The sequence below is a fragment of the Paramisgurnus dabryanus genome, chromosome 8, assembly GCF_030506205.2.
Source record: "Paramisgurnus dabryanus chromosome 8, PD_genome_1.1, whole genome shotgun sequence".
Taxonomy (NCBI): domain Eukaryota; kingdom Metazoa; phylum Chordata; class Actinopteri; order Cypriniformes; family Cobitidae; genus Paramisgurnus; species Paramisgurnus dabryanus.
The window spans coordinates 37,240,644-37,260,016 of NC_133344.1; the positions used below are offsets into that span (position 1 = coordinate 37,240,644).

A 19,373-nucleotide genomic window follows, 5' to 3' on the forward strand; every position below is an offset into this window, starting at 1 on the left:
GTTTGAGAACCTAACGGAATTTAGATTTTAGGTAACCTGTGCCGGTGCATCTTCTGTGTAATGTGCAGAGTTTCATTCCCCAAAACCTCTCAGCAAAAGATCACACTGTGACATGTTAGTAGCCTATGCCTGTGTCTTTATTTTGCGCAGGATGGCATTTCTACTTCTTTTGCTCCTCCCAGGTGGCAAGGTCTGGGTGGATCCTGATCCAGAAATTACCCTTTTTGAACATTATGGTGTGGCACAGGGACCACACTGGGTCGAGGTTTGTTGGGCATAACTCAAGCCTTCCTTCAACTACGCATAAATCTTTCGCCTTTTACTAAAGATTTCCGTGGAGGGGGACCAGTGTGAGTTTGTTGTATTTTTGGATGCTCTGCTGACTGCAGAGCTCCCTAAGTTTGGTCAATTGAAGAAAGTCTTTCATTAAGGTTTAGTTTCTCGCGATGTGTTTAGGAGTGTTAGTTTGCAGCACTGCTCCGTGAGGGTTGAGACTTTTACGTAGCATTTGTTTTGAATCATTGGTGTGGAGGGTGTTTCAAACTGGCCAAGTCACGTGATTTTAGCAAACGAGGCTTCATTGCGTAACAACCGTTTGGAAACGTTGCGGAAATCCGATGGTTCACCGCTAGGGGGACTTGGTCACAAATGACCAGTGTCTAATATGGTTAGGTGAACTCGGGTCAGTTTGATCATGCATCCTTCTGACTAATAACACTACCATATTGTTTACATTTTGTTTATAGACAGATTTAATGACAGAAATGTGCATAATTAAAAGGGGAGATAGTTTTAATGATTCGTTTGCCCTAAATAAAACTAAAAATCACACATAATACACTTTTAATTATTTCTTAATTAAGTTAAATCATTTTTTAAACATATTTTAATAAAAATCTTGCTATTACTTTGTAAAATGAAGTGTAAAATGTTTGGACAGATCTGCTTTTACACTATATTGACCAGCAGGTGTCGCCAACGAGTGTGTTGTTACGAACGCTTAGAAAAATTGAATACATTTTTGAAGCAATTGGTTCAATTGATTTGAAGCTTCTAAAAGCTTGGTTTCTCCCATCACTAGTGTTCAGTGGCTTTAAAGAAAGGTGCCGGGTAACTCCATCATAGGGACGGCAAGAGGTGCGAAAACGGCAAAGGGGCATCACTGTTCAGCTAGTGCATTTCGATCGGCAGTCCAGAGACAAAGTAAACCTCCCCATCGGGGAATCGAACCCCGGTCTTCCGCGTGACAGGCGGAGATACTGTCCACTATACTAATGAGGACTTCACACACGCACAGGTGTCACGCCGGCCAACCTGCCCTTCGAAAGAAAACTCTTGGTATTCTGTGGTTATCAATTTACAGACACCAGCAGGAGGCATGTAAGGGAATCGACTGAATCCATGATCAATTCAGTGCAGCTCTGCAACAATAGTTGTTCAGAACATCCACAAGTTCTGTGGAGCAACAGACGTTTGCCTGCGTTGGTGGTATAGTGGTGAGCATAGCTGCCTTCCAAGCAGTTGACCCGGGTTCGATTCCCGGCCAACGCATTGCTTTTTGCTCGACGCCATCGTGAGAACGAGAGCAACGCAGCGCATTACTTCAGCCGATTTTGGTGGCGCGTGCAAGCTGTTTGAGAAGTCAAACGAAAAGGAGATCTCCCCGTCGGGGAATCGAACCCCGGTCTTCCGCGTGACAGGCGGAGATACTGTCCACTATACTAACGAGGACCTGCGCCCGAGCGGAGTCGTCGAGCCGAATCGTCGGTCCATACCGCAGCTTATAACACACATACTCCCCATTTGTGAGGACAGCCTTCCTGTTCATTCCCCTCGTTTTTTGTTTATTTTGTGTGTTTGTTTATATTTTAAACAGTTTCTTTACCTTCTTTTTTAAAAAGCATTCCCTTCCACTGCCCCAGCCAACTACCATCCTTACCCCAAAATCAGTATACCCCCTAGATAGCTCCTTTAAAAGGACAACCCTACCCCATTGTGAACCTTAACCCAATCCCTCCCCTTGCTTTTTTACTTTTTATCTGGAATAAATGAAACTAAACTACACCATGCCCTAACACCGGCTATCATAAACCCAAGAAGAATTTTTGAAGTGACAATTACCTCTTAAGCTGAAGGTCTTAGACATTGTTCTTCTGTTGGGGCCCTATCTTTCCTTTTTTTTTTCTAGAGGCTATGGAAATTAATGAAGATTCCCCTGTCCTGGAAGAAAATTCCTCTTCTGTTATTTTTGGGGTGGCTTTTGTTATTTTATTTTTTGAGGTTTGAGAACCTAAGGGAATTTAGATTTTAGGTAACCTGTGCCGGTGCATCCTCTGTGTAATGTGCAGAGTTTCATTCCCCAAAACCTCTCAGCAAAAGATCATACTGTGACATGTTAGTAGCCTATGCCTGTGTCTTTATTTTGCTCAGGATGGCATTTCTACTTCTTTTGCTCCTCCCAGGTGGCAAGGTCTGGGTGGATCCTGATCCAGAAATTACCCTTTTTGAACATTATGGTGTGGCACAGGGACCACACTGGGTCGAGGTTTGTTGGGCATAACTCAAGTCCTCCTTCAACTACGCATAAATCTTTCGCCTTTTACTAAAGATTTCCGTGGAGGGGGACCAGTGTGAGTTTGTTGTATTTTTGGATGCTCTGCTGACTGCAGAGTAGACCTGTTCGAGTCGCGACTCACTCGGATCTTTAACCCGGATCTTTAAATTAACTCATGAGTCGCGAGTCTCTAGTGTCATTAACCCGGATCAGTTGAGTCCTACTACAATTCAATGTAAAACCATAAACAGCGCCACCACACACACAAACCTCTTTCAACATTATTGATGAGACTTCGCTCGCACTACAGATCCACTCGTAACCGGCTGATCTGCGCGAGAACTGACCCGAGATTCTCACTCAGAGCCGGAAACATTGCAAACTCAAGAGACCTGCGGATCCGTGCGAGCCGCGAATTGACCCGAGATTCTCACTCAGAGCCGGAAACATTGCAAACTCGAGAGACCTGTGGATCCGCGCGAGCCGCGAACTGACCCGAGATTCTCACTCAGAGCCGGAAACAATGCGGACTCGAGAGACATGCGAATCTGCTCTGACTCGAGAATCTCTCAACTCGTAACCGGCTGATCCGTAACCGACTGATCCGTAACCAGCTGATCCGTAACCGGCTGATCTGCGCGAACTGTCTCTCTGACTCTGGGGGCTACATAAGCAGGACAGTTCTTTTTTATATTTTCTCTATATTATTATGCTATTGTTATTAGGCTTCTTTTTTAAATGGTCGACCATACACACCAAACCTAAAACCTATAAGCATGTTATTTCAGAAGTGAAAGGCGAGACTTCAGTCGCTCTATAGATCCACTAACCGGCTCCGGCTGATCCACGCGAATCAGCCGGTTAGTGGGATCTGTAGAGCGAGTCTCATGTCCATGGTCTGGGAGTTTGCAATGTTTCCGTCTCTGAGAATCTCGAGTCGCGTGGATCAGCCGGTTACAAGTGGGTCTGTACTGAGTTTCCTTGGCAATTTAGCAATACTGACTCAAATGACTCAAGTGAATCACACAACCCGGATCACTTTAGTGAGTGACTCACAATAACCCGGATCCTTAAAAGGAATCGAGTTTGCCAGGCCTACTGCAGAGCTGCCTAAGTTTGGTCAATTGAAGAAAGTCTTTTATTAAGGTTTGGTTTCTCGCGATGTGTTTAGGAGTGTTAGTTTGCAGCACTGCTCCGTGAGGGTTGAGACTTTTACGTAGCATTTGTTGTGAATCATTGGTGTGGAGGGTGTTTCAAACTGGCCAAGTCACGTGATTTTAGCAAACGAGGCTTCATTGCGTAACAACCGTTTGGAAACGTTGCGGAAATCCGATGGTTCACCGCTAGGGGGACTTGGTCACAAATGACCAGTGTCTAATATGGTTAGGTGAACTCGGGTCAGTTTGATCATGCATCCTTCTGACTAATAACACTACCATTTTGTTTACATTTTGTTTATAGACAGATTTAATGACAGAAATGTGCATAATTAAAAGGGGAGATAGTTTTAATGATTCGTTTGCCCTAAATAAAACTAAAAATCACACATAATACACTTTTAATTATTTCTTAATTAAGTTAAATCATTTTTTAAACATATTTTAATAAAAATCTTGCTATTACTTTGTAAAATGAAGTGTAAAATGTTTGGACAGATCTGCTTTTACACTATATTGACCAGCAGGTGTCGCCAACGAGTGTGGTGTTACGAACGCTTAGAAAAACTGAATACATTTTCGAAGCAATTGGTTCAATTGATTTGAAGCTTCTAAAAGCTTGGTTTCTCCCATCACTAGTGTTCAGTGGCTTTAAAGAAAGGTGCCGGGTAACTCCATCATAGGGACGGCAAGAGGTGCGAAAACGGCAAAGGGGCATCACTGTTCAGCTAGTGCATTTCGATCGGCAGTCCAGAGACAAAGTAAACCTCCCCATCGGGGAATCGAACCCCGGTCTTCCGCGTGACAGGCGGAGATACTGTCCACTATACTAATGAGGACTTCACACACGCACAGGTGTCACGCCGGCCAACCTGCCCTTCGAAAGAAAACTCTTGGTATTCTGTGGTTATCAATTTACAGACACCAGCAGGAGGCATGTAAGGGAATCGACTGAATCCATGATCAATTCAGTGCAGCTCTGCAACAATAGTTGTTCAGAACATCCACAAGTTCTGTGGAGCAACAGACGTTTGCCTGCGTTGGTGGTATAGTGGTGAGCATAGCTGCCTTCCAAGCAGTTGACCCGGGTTCGATTCCCGACCAACGCATTGCTTTTTGCTCGACGCCATCGTGAGAACGAGAGCAACGCAGCGCATTACTTCAGCCGATTTTGGTGGCTCGTGCAAGCTGTTTGAGAAGTCAAACGAAAAGGAGATCTCCCCGCCGGGGAATCGAACCCCGGTCTTCCGCGTGACAGGCGGAGATACTGTCCACTATACTAACGAGGACCTGGCGCCCGAGCGGAGTCGTCGAGCCGAATCGTCGGTCCATACCGCAGCTTATAACACACATACTCCCCATTTGTGAGGACAGCCTTCCTGTTCATTCCCCTCGTTTTTTGTTTATTTTGTGTGTTTGTTTATATTTTAAACAGTTTCTTTACCTTCTTTTTTAAAAAGCATTCCCTTCCACTGCCCCAGCCAACTACCATCCTTACCCCAAAATCAGTATACCCCCTAGATAGCTCCTTTAAAAGGACAACCCTACCCCATTGTGAACCTTAACCCAATCCCTCCCCTTGCTTTTTTACTTTTTATCTGGAATAAATGAAACTAAACTACACCATGCCCTAACACCGGCTATCATAAACCCAAGAAGAATTTTTGAAGTGACAATTACCTCTTAAGCTGAAGGTCTTAGACATTGTTCTTCTGTTGGGGCCCTATCTTTCCTTTTTTTTTTCTAGAGGCTATGGAAATTAATGAAGATTCCCCTGTCCTGGAAGAAAATTCCTCTTCTGTTATTTTTGGGGTGGCTTTTGTTATTTTATTTTTTGAGGTTTGAGAACCTAACGGAATTTAGATTTTAGGTAACCTGTGCCGGTGCATCCTCTGTGTAATGTGCAGAGTTTCATTCCCCAAAACCTCTCAGCAAAAGATCACACTGTGACATGTTAGTAGCCTATGCCTGTGTCTTTATTTTGCTCAGGATGGCATTTCTACTTCTTTTGCTCCTCCCAGGTGGCAAGGTCTGGGTGGATCCTGATCCAGAAATTACCCTTTTTGAACATTATGGTGTGGCACAGGGACCACACTGGGTCGAGGTTTGTTGGGCATAACTCAAGTCTTCCTTCAACTACGCATAAATTTTTCGCCTTTTACTAAAGATTTCCGTGGAGGGGGACCAGTGTGAGTTTGTTGTATTTTTGGATGCTCTGCTGACTGCAGAGCTCCCTAAGTTTGGTCAATTGAAGAAAGTCTTTCATTAAGGTTTAGTTTCTCGCGATGTGTTTAGGAGTGTTAGTTTGCAGCACTGCTCCGTGAGGGTTGAGACTTTTACGTAGCATTTGTTTTGAATCATTGGTGTGGAGGGTGTTTCAAACTGGCCAAGTCACGTGATTTTAGCAAACGAGGCTTCATTGCGTAACAACCGTTTGGAAACGTTGCGGAAATCCGATGGTTCACCGCTAGGGGGACTTGGTCACAAATGACCAGTGTCTAATATGGTTAGGTGAACTCGGGTCAGTTTGATCATGCATCCTTCTGACTAATAACACTACCATATTGTTTACATTTTGTTTATAGACAGATTTAATGACAGAAATGTGCATAATTAAAAGGGGAGATAGTTTTAATGATTCGTTTGCCCTAAATAAAACTAAAAATCACACATAATACACTTTTAATTATTTCTTAATTAAGTTAAATCATTTTTTAAACATATTTTAATAAAAATCTTGCTATTACTTTGTAAAATGAAGTGTAAAATGTTTGGACAGATCTGCTTTTACACTATATTGACCAGCAGGTGTCGCCAACGAGTGTGTTGTTACGAACGCTTAGAAAAATTGAATACATTTTTGAAGCAATTGGTTCAATTGATTTGAAGCTTCTAAAAGCTTGGTTTCTCCCATCACTAGTGTTCAGTGGCTTTAAAGAAAGGTGCCGGGTAACTCCATCATAGGGACGGCAAGAGGTGCGAAAACGGCAAAGGGGCATCACTGTTCAGCTAGTGCATTTCGATCGGCAGTCCAGAGACAAAGTAAACCTCCCCATCGGGGAATCGAACCCCGTTCTTCCGCGTGACAGGCGGAGATACTGTCCACTATACTAATGAGGACTTCACACACGCACAGGTGTCACGCCGGCCAACCTGCCCTTCGAAAGAAAACTCTTGGTATTCTGTGGTTATCAATTTACAGACACCAGCAGGAGGCATGTAAGGGAATCGACTGAATCCATGATCAATTCAGTGCAGCTCTGCAACAATAGTTGTTCAGAACATCCACAAGTTCTGTGGAGCAACAGACGTTTGCCTGCGTTGGTGGTATAGTGGTGAGCATAGCTGCCTTCCAAGCAGTTGACCCGGGTTCGATTCCCGGCCAACGCATTGCTTTTTGCTCGACGCCATCGTGAGAACGAGAGCAACGCAGCGCATTACTTCAGCCGATTTTGGTGGCGCGTGCAAGCTGTTTGAGAAGTCAAACGAAAAGGAGATCTCCCCGTCGGGGAATCGAACCCCGGTCTTCCGCGTGACAGGCGGAGATACTGTCCACTATACTAACGAGGACCTTCGCCCGAGCGGAGTCGTCGAGCCGAATCGTCGGTCCATACCGCAGCTTATAACACACATACTCCCCATTTGTGAGGACAGCCTTCCTGTTCATTCCCCTCGTTTTTTGTTTATTTTGTGTGTTTGTTTATATTTTAAACAGTTTCTTTACCTTCTTTTTTAAAAAGCATTCCCTTCCACTGCCCCAGCCAACTACCATCCTTACCCCAAAATCAGTATACCCCCTAGATAGCTCCTTTAAAAGGACAACCCTACCCCATTGTGAACCTTAACCCAATCCCTCCCCTTGCTTTTTTACTTTTTATCTGGAATAAATGAAACTAAACTACACCATGCCCTAACACCGGCTATCATAAACCCAAGAAGAATTTTTGAAGTGACAATTACCTCTTAAGCTGAAGGTCTTAGACATTGTTCTTCTGTTGGGGCCCTATCTTTCCTTTTTTTTTTCTAGAGGCTATGGAAATTAATGAAGATTCCCCTGTCCTGGAAGAAAATTCCTCTTCTGTTATTTTTGGGGTGGCTTTTGTTATTTTATTTTTTGAGGTTTGAGAACCTAAGGGAATTTAGATTTTAGGTAACCTGTGCCGGTGCATCCTCTGTGTAATGTGCAGAGTTTCATTCCCCAAAACCTCTCAGCAAAAGATCACACTGTGACATGTTAGTAGCCTATGCCTGTGTCTTTATTTTGCTCAGGATGGCATTTCTACTTCTTTTGCTCCTCCCAGGTGGCAAGGTCTGGGTGGATCCTGATCCAGAAATTACCCTTTTTGAACATTATGGTGTGGCACAGGGACCACACTGGGTCGAGGTTTGTTGGGCATAACTCAAGTCCTCCTTCAACTACGCATAAATCTTTCGCCTTTTACTAAAGATTTCCGTGGAGGGGGACCAGTGTGAGTTTGTTGTATTTTTGGATGCTCTGCTGACTGCAGAGCTGCCTAAGTTTGGTCAATTGAAGAAAGTCTTTTATTAAGGTTTGGTTTCTCGCGATGTGTTTAGGAGTGTTAGTTTGCAGCACTGCTCCGTGAGGGTTGAGACTTTTACGTAGCATTTGTTGTGAATCATTGGTGTGGAGGGTGTTTCAAACTGGCCAAGTCACGTGATTTTAGCAAACGAGGCTTCATTGCGTAACAACCGTTTGGAAACGTTGCGGAAATCCGATGGTTCACTGCTAGGGGGACTTGGTCACAAATGACCAGTGTCTAATATGGTTAGGTGAACTCGGGTCAGTTTGATCATGCATCCTTCTGACTAATAACACTACCATTTTGTTTACATTTTGTTTATAGACAGATTTAATAACAGAAATGTGCATAATTAAAAGGGGAGATAGTTTTAATGATTCGTTTGCCCTAAATAAAACTAAAAATCACACATAATACACTTTTAATTATTTCTTAATTAAGTTAAATCATTTTTTAAACATATTTTAATAAAAATCTTGCTATTACTTTGTAAAATGAAGTGTAAAATGTTTGGACAGATCTGCTTTTACACTATATTGACCAGCAGGTGTCGCCAACGAGTGTGGTGTTACGAACGCTTAGAAAAACTGAATACATTTTCGAAGCAATTGGTTCAATTGATTTGAAGCTTCTAAAAGCTTGGTTTCTCCCATCACTAGTGTTCAGTGGCTTTAAAGAAAGGTGCCGGGTAACTCCATCATAGGGACGGCAAGAGGTGCGAAAACGGCAAAGGGGCATCACTGTTCAGCTAGTGCATTTCGATCGGCAGTCCAGAGACAAAGTAAACCTCCCCATCGGGGAATCGAACCCCGGTCTTCCGCGTGACAGGCGGAGATACTGTCCACTATACTAATGAGGACTTCACACACGCACAGGTGTCACGCCGGCCAACCTGCCCTTCGAAAGAAAACTCTTGGTATTCTGTGGTTATCAATTTACAGACACCAGCAGGAGGCATGTAAGGGAATCGACTGAATCCATGATCAATTCAGTGCAGCTCTGCAACAATAGTTGTTCAGAACATCCACAAGTTCTGTGGAGCAACAGACGTTTGCCTGCGTTGGTGGTATAGTGGTGAGCATAGCTGCCTTCCAAGCAGTTGACCCGGGTTCGATTCCCGACCAACGCATTGCTTTTTGCTCGACGCCATCGTGAGAACGAGAGCAACGCAGCGCATTACTTCAGCCGATTTTGGTGGCTCGTGCAAGCTGTTTGAGAAGTCAAACGAAAAGGAGATCTCCCCGTCGGGGAATCGAACCCCGGTCTTCCGCGTGACAGGCGGAGATACTGTCCACTATACTAACGAGGACCTGGCGCCCGAGCGGAGTCGTCGAGCCGAATCGTCGGTCCATACCGCAGCTTATAACACACATACTCCCCATTTGTGAGGACAGCCTTCCTGTTCATTCCCCTCGTTTTTTGTTTATTTTGTGTGTTTGTTTATATTTTAAACAGTTTCTTTACCTTCTTTTTTAAAAAGCATTCCCTTCCACTGCCCCAGCCAACTACCATCCTTACCCCAAAATCAGTATACCCCCTAGATAGCTCCTTTAAAAGGACAACCCTACCCCATTGTGAACCTTAACCCAATCCCTCCCCTTGCTTTTTTACTTTTTATCTGGAATAAATGAAACTAAACTACACCATGCCCTAACACCGGCTATCATAAACCCAAGAAGAATTTTTGAAGTGACAATTACCTCTTAAGCTGAAGGTCTTAGACATTGTTCTTCTGTTGGGGCCCTATCTTTCCTTTTTTTTTTCTAGAGGCTATGGAAATTAATGAAGATTCCCCTGTCCTGGAAGAAAATTCCTCTTCTGTTATTTTTGGGGTGGCTTTTGTTATTTTATTTTTTGAGGTTTGAGAACCTAACGGAATTTAGATTTTAGGTAACCTGTGCCGGTGCATCCTCTGTGTAATGTGCAGAGTTTCATTCCCCAAAACCTCTCAGCAAAAGATCACACTGTGACATGTTAGTAGCCTATGCCTGTGTCTTTATTTTGCTCAGGATGGCATTTCTACTTCTTTTGCTCCTCCCAGGTGGCAAGGTCTGGGTGGATCCTGATCCAGAAATTACCCTTTTTGAACATTATGGTGTGGCACAGGGACCACACTGGGTCGAGGTTTGTTGGGCATAACTCAAGCCTTCCTTCAACTACGCATAAATCTTTCGCCTTTTACTAAAGATTTCCGTGGAGGGGGACCAGTGTGAGTTTGTTGTATTTTTGGATGCTCTGCTGACTGCAGAGCTCCCTAAGTTTGGTCAATTGAAGAAAGTCTTTCATTAAGGTTTAGTTTCTCGCGATGTGTTTAGGAGTGTTAGTTTGCAGCACTGCTCCGTGAGGGTTGAGACTTTTACGTAGCATTTGTTTTGAATCATTGGTGTGGAGGGTGTTTCAAACTGGCCAAGTCACGTGATTTTAGCAAACGAGGCTTCATTGCGTAACAACCGTTTGGAAACGTTGCGGAAATCCGATGGTTCACCGCTAGGGGGACTTGGTCACAAATGACCAGTGTCTAATATGGTTAGGTGAACTCGGGTCAGTTTGATCATGCATCCTTCTGACTAATAACACTACCATATTGTTTACATTTTGTTTATAGACAGATTTAATGACAGAAATGTGCATAATTAAAAGGGGAGATAGTTTTAATGATTCGTTTGCCCTAAATAAAACTAAAAATCACACATAATACACTTTTAATTATTTCTTAATTAAGTTAAATCATTTTTTAAACATATTTTAATAAAAATCTTGCTATTACTTTGTAAAATGAAGTGTAAAATGTTTGGACAGATCTGCTTTTACACTATATTGACCAGCAGGTGTCGCCAACGAGTGTGTTGTTACGAACGCTTAGAAAAATTGAATACATTTTTGAAGCAATTGGTTCAATTGATTTGAAGCTTCTAAAAGCTTGGTTTCTCCCATCACTAGTGTTCAGTGGCTTTAAAGAAAGGTGCCGGGTAACTCCATCATAGGGACGGCAAGAGGTGCGAAAACGGCAAAGGGGCATCACTGTTCAGCTAGTGCATTTCGATCGGCAGTCCAGAGACAAAGTAAACCTCCCCATCGGGGAATCGAACCCCGGTCTTCCGCGTGACAGGCGGAGATACTGTCCACTATACTAATGAGGACTTCACACACGCACAGGTGTCACGCCGGCCAACCTGCCCTTCGAAAGAAAACTCTTGGTATTCTGTGGTTATCAATTTACAGACACCAGCAGGAGGCATGTAAGGGAATCGACTGAATCCATGATCAATTCAGTGCAGCTCTGCAACAATAGTTGTTCAGAACATCCACAAGTTCTGTGGAGCAACAGACGTTTGCCTGCGTTGGTGGTATAGTGGTGAGCATAGCTGCCTTCCAAGCAGTTGACCCGGGTTCGATTCCCGGCCAACGCATTGCTTTTTGCTCGACGCCATCGTGAGAACGAGAGCAACGCAGCGCATTACTTCAGCCGATTTTGGTGGCGCGTGCAAGCTGTTTGAGAAGTCAAACGAAAAGGAGATCTCCCCGTCGGGGAATCGAACCCCGGTCTTCCGCGTGACAGGCGGAGATACTGTCCACTATACTAACGAGGACCTGCGCCCGAGCGGAGTCGTCGAGCCGAATCGTCGGTCCATACCGCAGCTTATAACACACATACTCCCCATTTGTGAGGACAGCCTTCCTGTTCATTCCCCTCGTTTTTTGTTTATTTTGTGTGTTTGTTTATATTTTAAACAGTTTCTTTACCTTCTTTTTTAAAAAGCATTCCCTTCCACTGCCCCAGCCAACTACCATCCTTACCCCAAAATCAGTATACCCCCTAGATAGCTCCTTTAAAAGGACAACCCTACCCCATTGTGAACCTTAACCCAATCCCTCCCCTTGCTTTTTTACTTTTTATCTGGAATAAATGAAACTAAACTACACCATGCCCTAACACCGGCTATCATAAACCCAAGAAGAATTTTTGAAGTGACAATTACCTCTTAAGCTGAAGGTCTTAGACATTGTTCTTCTGTTGGGGCCCTATCTTTCCTTTTTTTTTTCTAGAGGCTATGGAAATTAATGAAGATTCCCCTGTCCTGGAAGAAAATTCCTCTTCTGTTATTTTTGGGGTGGCTTTTGTTATTTTATTTTTTGAGGTTTGAGAACCTAAGGGAATTTAGATTTTAGGTAACCTGTGCCGGTGCATCCTCTGTGTAATGTGCAGAGTTTCATTCCCCAAAACCTCTCAGCAAAAGATCATACTGTGACATGTTAGTAGCCTATGCCTGTGTCTTTATTTTGCTCAGGATGGCATTTCTACTTCTTTTGCTCCTCCCAGGTGGCAAGGTCTGGGTGGATCCTGATCCAGAAATTACCCTTTTTGAACATTATGGTGTGGCACAGGGACCACACTGGGTCGAGGTTTGTTGGGCATAACTCAAGTCCTCCTTCAACTACGCATAAATCTTTCGCCTTTTACTAAAGATTTCCGTGGAGGGGGACCAGTGTGAGTTTGTTGTATTTTTGGATGCTCTGCTGACTGCAGAGTAGACCTGTTCGAGTCGCGACTCACTCGGATCTTTAACCCGGATCTTTAAATTAACTCATGAGTCGCGAGTCTCTAGTGTCATTAACCCGGATCAGTTGAGTCCTACTACAATTCAATGTAAAACCATAAACAGCGCCACCACACACACAAACCTCTTTCAACATTATTGATGAGACTTCGCTCGCACTACAGATCCACTCGTAACCGGCTGATCTGCGCGAGAACTGACCCGAGATTCTCACTCAGAGCCGGAAACATTGCAAACTCAAGAGACCTGCGGATCCGTGCGAGCCGCGAATTGACCCGAGATTCTCACTCAGAGCCGGAAACATTGCAAACTCGAGAGACCTGTGGATCCGCGCGAGCCGCGAACTGACCCGAGATTCTCACTCAGAGCCGGAAACAATGCGGACTCGAGAGACATGCGAATCTGCTCTGACTCGAGAATCTCTCAACTCGTAACCGGCTGATCCGTAACCGACTGATCCGTAACCAGCTGATCCGTAACCGGCTGATCTGCGCGAACTGTCTCTCTGACTCTGGGGGCTACATAAGCAGGACAGTTCTTTTTTATATTTTCTCTATATTATTATGCTATTGTTATTAGGCTTCTTTTTTAAATGGTCGACCATACACACCAAACCTAAAACCTATAAGCATGTTATTTCAGAAGTGAAAGGCGAGACTTCAGTCGCTCTATAGATCCACTAACCGGCTCCGGCTGATCCACGCGAATCAGCCGGTTAGTGGGATCTGTAGAGCGAGTCTCATGTCCATGGTCTGGGAGTTTGCAATGTTTCCGTCTCTGAGAATCTCGAGTCGCGTGGATCAGCCGGTTACAAGTGGGTCTGTACTGAGTTTCCTTGGCAATTTAGCAATACTGACTCAAATGACTCAAGTGAATCACACAACCCGGATCACTTTAGTGAGTGACTCACAATAACCCGGATCCTTAAAAGGAATCGAGTTTGCCAGGCCTACTGCAGAGCTGCCTAAGTTTGGTCAATTGAAGAAAGTCTTTTATTAAGGTTTGGTTTCTCGCGATGTGTTTAGGAGTGTTAGTTTGCAGCACTGCTCCGTGAGGGTTGAGACTTTTACGTAGCATTTGTTGTGAATCATTGGTGTGGAGGGTGTTTCAAACTGGCCAAGTCACGTGATTTTAGCAAACGAGGCTTCATTGCGTAACAACCGTTTGGAAACGTTGCGGAAATCCGATGGTTCACCGCTAGGGGGACTTGGTCACAAATGACCAGTGTCTAATATGGTTAGGTGAACTCGGGTCAGTTTGATCATGCATCCTTCTGACTAATAACACTACCATTTTGTTTACATTTTGTTTATAGACAGATTTAATGACAGAAATGTGCATAATTAAAAGGGGAGATAGTTTTAATGATTCGTTTGCCCTAAATAAAACTAAAAATCACACATAATACACTTTTAATTATTTCTTAATTAAGTTAAATCATTTTTTAAACATATTTTAATAAAAATCTTGCTATTACTTTGTAAAATGAAGTGTAAAATGTTTGGACAGATCTGCTTTTACACTATATTGACCAGCAGGTGTCGCCAACGAGTGTGGTGTTACGAACGCTTAGAAAAACTGAATACATTTTCGAAGCAATTGGTTCAATTGATTTGAAGCTTCTAAAAGCTTGGTTTCTCCCATCACTAGTGTTCAGTGGCTTTAAAGAAAGGTGCCGGGTAACTCCATCATAGGGACGGCAAGAGGTGCGAAAACGGCAAAGGGGCATCACTGTTCAGCTAGTGCATTTCGATCGGCAGTCCAGAGACAAAGTAAACCTCCCCATCGGGGAATCGAACCCCGGTCTTCCGCGTGACAGGCGGAGATACTGTCCACTATACTAATGAGGACTTCACACACGCACAGGTGTCACGCCGGCCAACCTGCCCTTCGAAAGAAAACTCTTGGTATTCTGTGGTTATCAATTTACAGACACCAGCAGGAGGCATGTAAGGGAATCGACTGAATCCATGATCAATTCAGTGCAGCTCTGCAACAATAGTTGTTCAGAACATCCACAAGTTCTGTGGAGCAACAGACGTTTGCCTGCGTTGGTGGTATAGTGGTGAGCATAGCTGCCTTCCAAGCAGTTGACCCGGGTTCGATTCCCGACCAACGCATTGCTTTTTGCTCGACGCCATCGTGAGAACGAGAGCAACGCAGCGCATTACTTCAGCCGATTTTGGTGGCTCGTGCAAGCTGTTTGAGAAGTCAAACGAAAAGGAGATCTCCCCGCCGGGGAATCGAACCCCGGTCTTCCGCGTGACAGGCGGAGATACTGTCCACTATACTAACGAGGACCTGGCGCCCGAGCGGAGTCGTCGAGCCGAATCGTCGGTCCATACCGCAGCTTATAACACACATACTCCCCATTTGTGAGGACAGCCTTCCTGTTCATTCCCCTCGTTTTTTGTTTATTTTGTGTGTTTGTTTATATTTTAAACAGTTTCTTTACCTTCTTTTTTAAAAAGCATTCCCTTCCACTGCCCCAGCCAACTACCATCCTTACCCCAAAATCAGTATACCCCCTAGATAGCTCCTTTAAAAGGACAACCCTACCCCATTGTGAACCTTAACCCAATCCCTCCCCTTGCTTTTTTACTTTTTATCTGGAATAAATGAAACTAAACTACACCATGCCCTAACACCGGCTATCATAAACCCAAGAAGAATTTTTGAAGTGACAATTACCTCTTAAGCTGAAGGTCTTAGACATTGTTCTTCTGTTGGGGCCCTATCTTTCCTTTTTTTTTTCTAGAGGCTATGGAAATTAATGAAGATTCCCCTGTCCTGGAAGAAAATTCCTCTTCTGTTATTTTTGGGGTGGCTTTTGTTATTTTATTTTTTGAGGTTTGAGAACCTAACGGAATTTAGATTTTAGGTAACCTGTGCCGGTGCATCCTCTGTGTAATGTGCAGAGTTTCATTCCCCAAAACCTCTCAGCAAAAGATCACACTGTGACATGTTAGTAGCCTATGCCTGTGTCTTTATTTTGCTCAGGATGGCATTTCTACTTCTTTTGCTCCTCCCAGGTGGCAAGGTCTGGGTGGATCCTGATCCAGAAATTACCCTTTTTGAACATTATGGTGTGGCACAGGGACCACACTGGGTCGAGGTTTGTTGGGCATAACTCAAGTCTTCCTTCAACTACGCATAAATTTTTCGCCTTTTACTAAAGATTTCCGTGGAGGGGGACCAGTGTGAGTTTGTTGTATTTTTGGATGCTCTGCTGACTGCAGAGCTCCCTAAGTTTGGTCAATTGAAGAAAGTCTTTCATTAAGGTTTAGTTTCTCGCGATGTGTTTAGGAGTGTTAGTTTGCAGCACTGCTCCGTGAGGGTTGAGACTTTTACGTAGCATTTGTTTTGAATCATTGGTGTGGAGGGTGTTTCAAACTGGCCAAGTCACGTGATTTTAGCAAACGAGGCTTCATTGCGTAACAACCGTTTGGAAACGTTGCGGAAATCCGATGGTTCACCGCTAGGGGGACTTGGTCACAAATGACCAGTGTCTAATATGGTTAGGTGAACTCGGGTCAGTTTGATCATGCATCCTTCTGACTAATAACACTACCATATTGTTTACATTTTGTTTATAGACAGATTTAATGACAGAAATGTGCATAATTAAAAGGGGAGATAGTTTTAATGATTCGTTTGCCCTAAATAAAACTAAAAATCACACATAATACACTTTTAATTATTTCTTAATTAAGTTAAATCATTTTTTAAACATATTTTAATAAAAATCTTGCTATTACTTTGTAAAATGAAGTGTAAAATGTTTGGACAGATCTGCTTTTACACTATATTGACCAGCAGGTGTCGCCAACGAGTGTGTTGTTACGAACGCTTAGAAAAATTGAATACATTTTTGAAGCAATTGGTTCAATTGATTTGAAGCTTCTAAAAGCTTGGTTTCTCCCATCACTAGTGTTCAGTGGCTTTAAAGAAAGGTGCCGGGTAACTCCATCATAGGGACGGCAAGAGGTGCGAAAACGGCAAAGGGGCATCACTGTTCAGCTAGTGCATTTCGATCGGCAGTCCAGAGACAAAGTAAACCTCCCCATCGGGGAATCGAACCCCGTTCTTCCGCGTGACAGGCGGAGATACTGTCCACTATACTAATGAGGACTTCACACACGCACAGGTGTCACGCCGGCCAACCTGCCCTTCGAAAGAAAACTCTTGGTATTCTGTGGTTATCAATTTACAGACACCAGCAGGAGGCATGTAAGGGAATCGACTGAATCCATGATCAATTCAGTGCAGCTCTGCAACAATAGTTGTTCAGAACATCCACAAGTTCTGTGGAGCAACAGACGTTTGCCTGCGTTGGTGGTATAGTGGTGAGCATAGCTGCCTTCCAAGCAGTTGACCCGGGTTCGATTCCCGGCCAACGCATTGCTTTTTGCTCGACGCCATCGTGAGAACGAGAGCAACGCAGCGCATTACTTCAGCCGATTTTGGTGGCGCGTGCAAGCTGTTTGAGAAGTCAAACGAAAAGGAGATCTCCCCGTCGGGGAATCGAACCCCGGTCTTCCGCGTGACAGGCGGAGATACTGTCCACTATACTAACGAGGACCTTCGCCCGAGCGGAGTCGTCGAGCCGAATCGTCGGTCCATACCGCAGCTTATAACACACATACTCCCCATTTGTGAGGACAGCCTTCCTGTTCATTCCCCTCGTTTTTTGTTTATTTTGTGTGTTTGTTTATATTTTAAACAGTTTCTTTACCTTCTTTTTTAAAAAGCATTCCCTTCCACTGCCCCAGCCAACTACCATCCTTACCCCAAAATCAGTATACCCCCTAGATAGCTCCTTTAAAAGGACAACCCTACCCCATTGTGAACCTTAACCCAATCCCTCCCCTTGCTTTTTTACTTTTTATCTGGAATAAATGAAACTAAACTACACCATGCCCTAACACCGGCTATCATAAACCCAAGAAGAATTTTTGAAGTGACAATTACCTCTTAAGCTGAAGGTCTTAGACATTGTTCTTCTGTTGGGGCCCTATCTTTCCTTTTTTTTTTCTAGAGGCTATGGAAATTAATGAAGATTCCCCTGTCCTGGAAGAAAATTCCTCTTCTGTTATTTTTGGGGTGGCTTTTGTTATTTTATTTTTTGAGGTTTGAGAACCTAAGGGAATTTAGATTTTAGGTAACCTGTGCCGGTGCATCCTCTGTGTAATGTGCAGAGTTTCATTCCCCAAAACCTCTCAGCAAAAGATCACACTGTGACATGTTAGTAGCCTATGCCTGTGTCTTTATTTTGCTCAGGATGGCATTTCTACTTCTTTTGCTCCTCCCAGGTGGCAAGGTCTGGGTGGATCCTGATCCAGAAATTACCCTTTTTGAACATTATGGTGTGGCACAGGGACCACACTGGGTCGAGGTTTGTTGGGCATAACTCAAGTCCTCCTTCAACTACGCATAAATCTTTCGCCTTTTACTAAAGATTTCCGTGGAGGGGGACCAGTGTGAGTTTGTTGTATTTTTGGATGCTCTGCTGACTGCAGAGCTGCCTAAGTTTGGTCAATTGAAGAAAGTCTTTTATTAAGGTTTGGTTTCTCGCGATGTGTTTAGGAGTGTTAGTTTGCAGCACTGCTCCGTGAGGGTTGAGACTTTTACGTAGCATTTGTTGTGAATCATTGGTGTGGAGGGTGTTTCAAACTGGCCAAGTCACGTGATTTTAGCAAACGAGGCTTCATTGCGTAACAACCGTTTGGAAACGTTGCGGAAATCCGATGGTTCACTGCTAGGGGGACTTGGTCACAAATGACCAGTGTCTAATATGGTTAGGTGAACTCGGGTCAGTTTGATCATGCATCCTTCTGACTAATAACACTACCATTTTGTTTACATTTTGTTTATAGACAGATTTAATAACAGAAATGTGCATAATTAAAAGGGGAGATAGTTTTAATGATTCGTTTGCCCTAAATAAAACTAAAAATCACACATAATACACTTTTAATTATTTCTTAATTAAGTTAAATCATTTTTTAAACATATTTTAATAAAAATCTTGCTATTACTTTGTAAAATGAAGTGTAAAATGTTTGGACAGATCTGCTTTTACACTATATTGACCAGCAGGTGTCGCCAACGAGTGTGGTGTTACGAACGCTTAGAAAAACTGAATACATTTTCGAAGCAATTGGTTCAATTGATTTGAAGCTTCTAAAAGCTTGGTTTCTCCCATCACTAGTGTTCAGTGGCTTTAAAGAAAGGTGCCGGGTAACTCCATCATAGGGACGGCAAGAGGTGCGAAAACGGCAAAGGGGCATCACTGTTCAGCTAGTGCATTTCGATCGGCAGTCCAGAGACAAAGTAAACCTCCCCATCGGGGAATCGAACCCCGGTCTTCCGCGTGACAGGCGGAGATACTGTCCACTATACTAATGAGGACTTCACACACGCACAGGTGTCACGCCGGCCAACCTGCCCTTCGAAAGAAAACTCTTGGTATTCTGTGGTTATCAATTTACAGACACCAGCAGGAGGCATGTAAGGGAATCGACTGAATCCATGATCAATTCAGTGCAGCTCTGCAACAATA

General features: G+C 43.7%; 20 non-coding genes across 20 annotated transcripts; 15 read left to right on the forward strand and 5 right to left on the reverse strand.

Moving 5' to 3' along the window:
- Nucleotides 1-277: 277 nt before the first annotated feature.
- On the forward strand, nt 278-393 carry LOC135771966 (U5 spliceosomal RNA). The gene has a single exon (XR_010543168.1). It is a non-coding gene; the product is annotated as a U5 spliceosomal RNA (small nuclear RNA).
- A 1,086-nt stretch (nt 394-1,479) lies between these two features.
- On the forward strand, nt 1,480-1,551 carry trnag-ucc (transfer RNA glycine (anticodon UCC)). The gene has a single exon. It is a non-coding gene; the product is annotated as a tRNA-Gly (tRNA).
- Nucleotides 1,552-1,659: 108 nt separating this feature from the next.
- trnad-guc (transfer RNA aspartic acid (anticodon GUC)) lies at nt 1,660-1,731 on the reverse strand. The gene has a single exon. It is a non-coding gene; the product is annotated as a tRNA-Asp (tRNA).
- An 826-nt stretch (nt 1,732-2,557) lies between these two features.
- LOC135771968 (U5 spliceosomal RNA) lies at nt 2,558-2,673 on the forward strand. Its single transcript, XR_010543170.1, has one exon. It is a non-coding gene; the product is annotated as a U5 spliceosomal RNA (small nuclear RNA).
- Nucleotides 2,674-4,748: 2,075 nt separating this feature from the next.
- trnag-ucc (transfer RNA glycine (anticodon UCC)) lies at nt 4,749-4,820 on the forward strand. Its single transcript has one exon. It is a non-coding gene; the product is annotated as a tRNA-Gly (tRNA).
- A 1,007-nt stretch (nt 4,821-5,827) lies between these two features.
- On the forward strand, nt 5,828-5,943 carry LOC135771951 (U5 spliceosomal RNA). Its single transcript, XR_010543154.1, has one exon. It is a non-coding gene; the product is annotated as a U5 spliceosomal RNA (small nuclear RNA).
- Nucleotides 5,944-7,029: 1,086 nt separating this feature from the next.
- trnag-ucc (transfer RNA glycine (anticodon UCC)) lies at nt 7,030-7,101 on the forward strand. The gene has a single exon. It is a non-coding gene; the product is annotated as a tRNA-Gly (tRNA).
- Nucleotides 7,102-7,209: 108 nt separating this feature from the next.
- trnad-guc (transfer RNA aspartic acid (anticodon GUC)) lies at nt 7,210-7,281 on the reverse strand. The gene has a single exon. It is a non-coding gene; the product is annotated as a tRNA-Asp (tRNA).
- Nucleotides 7,282-8,107: 826 nt separating this feature from the next.
- On the forward strand, nt 8,108-8,223 carry LOC135771923 (U5 spliceosomal RNA). Its single transcript, XR_010543127.1, has one exon. It is a non-coding gene; the product is annotated as a U5 spliceosomal RNA (small nuclear RNA).
- Nucleotides 8,224-9,309: 1,086 nt separating this feature from the next.
- trnag-ucc (transfer RNA glycine (anticodon UCC)) lies at nt 9,310-9,381 on the forward strand. The gene has a single exon. It is a non-coding gene; the product is annotated as a tRNA-Gly (tRNA).
- A 108-nt stretch (nt 9,382-9,489) lies between these two features.
- trnad-guc (transfer RNA aspartic acid (anticodon GUC)) lies at nt 9,490-9,561 on the reverse strand. Its single transcript has one exon. It is a non-coding gene; the product is annotated as a tRNA-Asp (tRNA).
- Nucleotides 9,562-10,388: 827 nt separating this feature from the next.
- On the forward strand, nt 10,389-10,504 carry LOC135771967 (U5 spliceosomal RNA). The gene has a single exon (XR_010543169.1). It is a non-coding gene; the product is annotated as a U5 spliceosomal RNA (small nuclear RNA).
- A 1,086-nt stretch (nt 10,505-11,590) lies between these two features.
- On the forward strand, nt 11,591-11,662 carry trnag-ucc (transfer RNA glycine (anticodon UCC)). Its single transcript has one exon. It is a non-coding gene; the product is annotated as a tRNA-Gly (tRNA).
- Nucleotides 11,663-11,770: 108 nt separating this feature from the next.
- Nucleotides 11,771-11,842, reverse strand: trnad-guc (transfer RNA aspartic acid (anticodon GUC)). Its single transcript has one exon. It is a non-coding gene; the product is annotated as a tRNA-Asp (tRNA).
- Nucleotides 11,843-12,668: 826 nt separating this feature from the next.
- On the forward strand, nt 12,669-12,784 carry LOC135771970 (U5 spliceosomal RNA). Its single transcript, XR_010543171.1, has one exon. It is a non-coding gene; the product is annotated as a U5 spliceosomal RNA (small nuclear RNA).
- Nucleotides 12,785-14,859: 2,075 nt separating this feature from the next.
- On the forward strand, nt 14,860-14,931 carry trnag-ucc (transfer RNA glycine (anticodon UCC)). The gene has a single exon. It is a non-coding gene; the product is annotated as a tRNA-Gly (tRNA).
- A 1,007-nt stretch (nt 14,932-15,938) lies between these two features.
- On the forward strand, nt 15,939-16,054 carry LOC135771952 (U5 spliceosomal RNA). The gene has a single exon (XR_010543155.1). It is a non-coding gene; the product is annotated as a U5 spliceosomal RNA (small nuclear RNA).
- A 1,086-nt stretch (nt 16,055-17,140) lies between these two features.
- On the forward strand, nt 17,141-17,212 carry trnag-ucc (transfer RNA glycine (anticodon UCC)). Its single transcript has one exon. It is a non-coding gene; the product is annotated as a tRNA-Gly (tRNA).
- A 108-nt stretch (nt 17,213-17,320) lies between these two features.
- Nucleotides 17,321-17,392, reverse strand: trnad-guc (transfer RNA aspartic acid (anticodon GUC)). Its single transcript has one exon. It is a non-coding gene; the product is annotated as a tRNA-Asp (tRNA).
- Nucleotides 17,393-18,218: 826 nt separating this feature from the next.
- Nucleotides 18,219-18,334, forward strand: LOC135771924 (U5 spliceosomal RNA). The gene has a single exon (XR_010543128.1). It is a non-coding gene; the product is annotated as a U5 spliceosomal RNA (small nuclear RNA).
- Nucleotides 18,335-19,373: the final 1,039 nt, after the last annotated feature.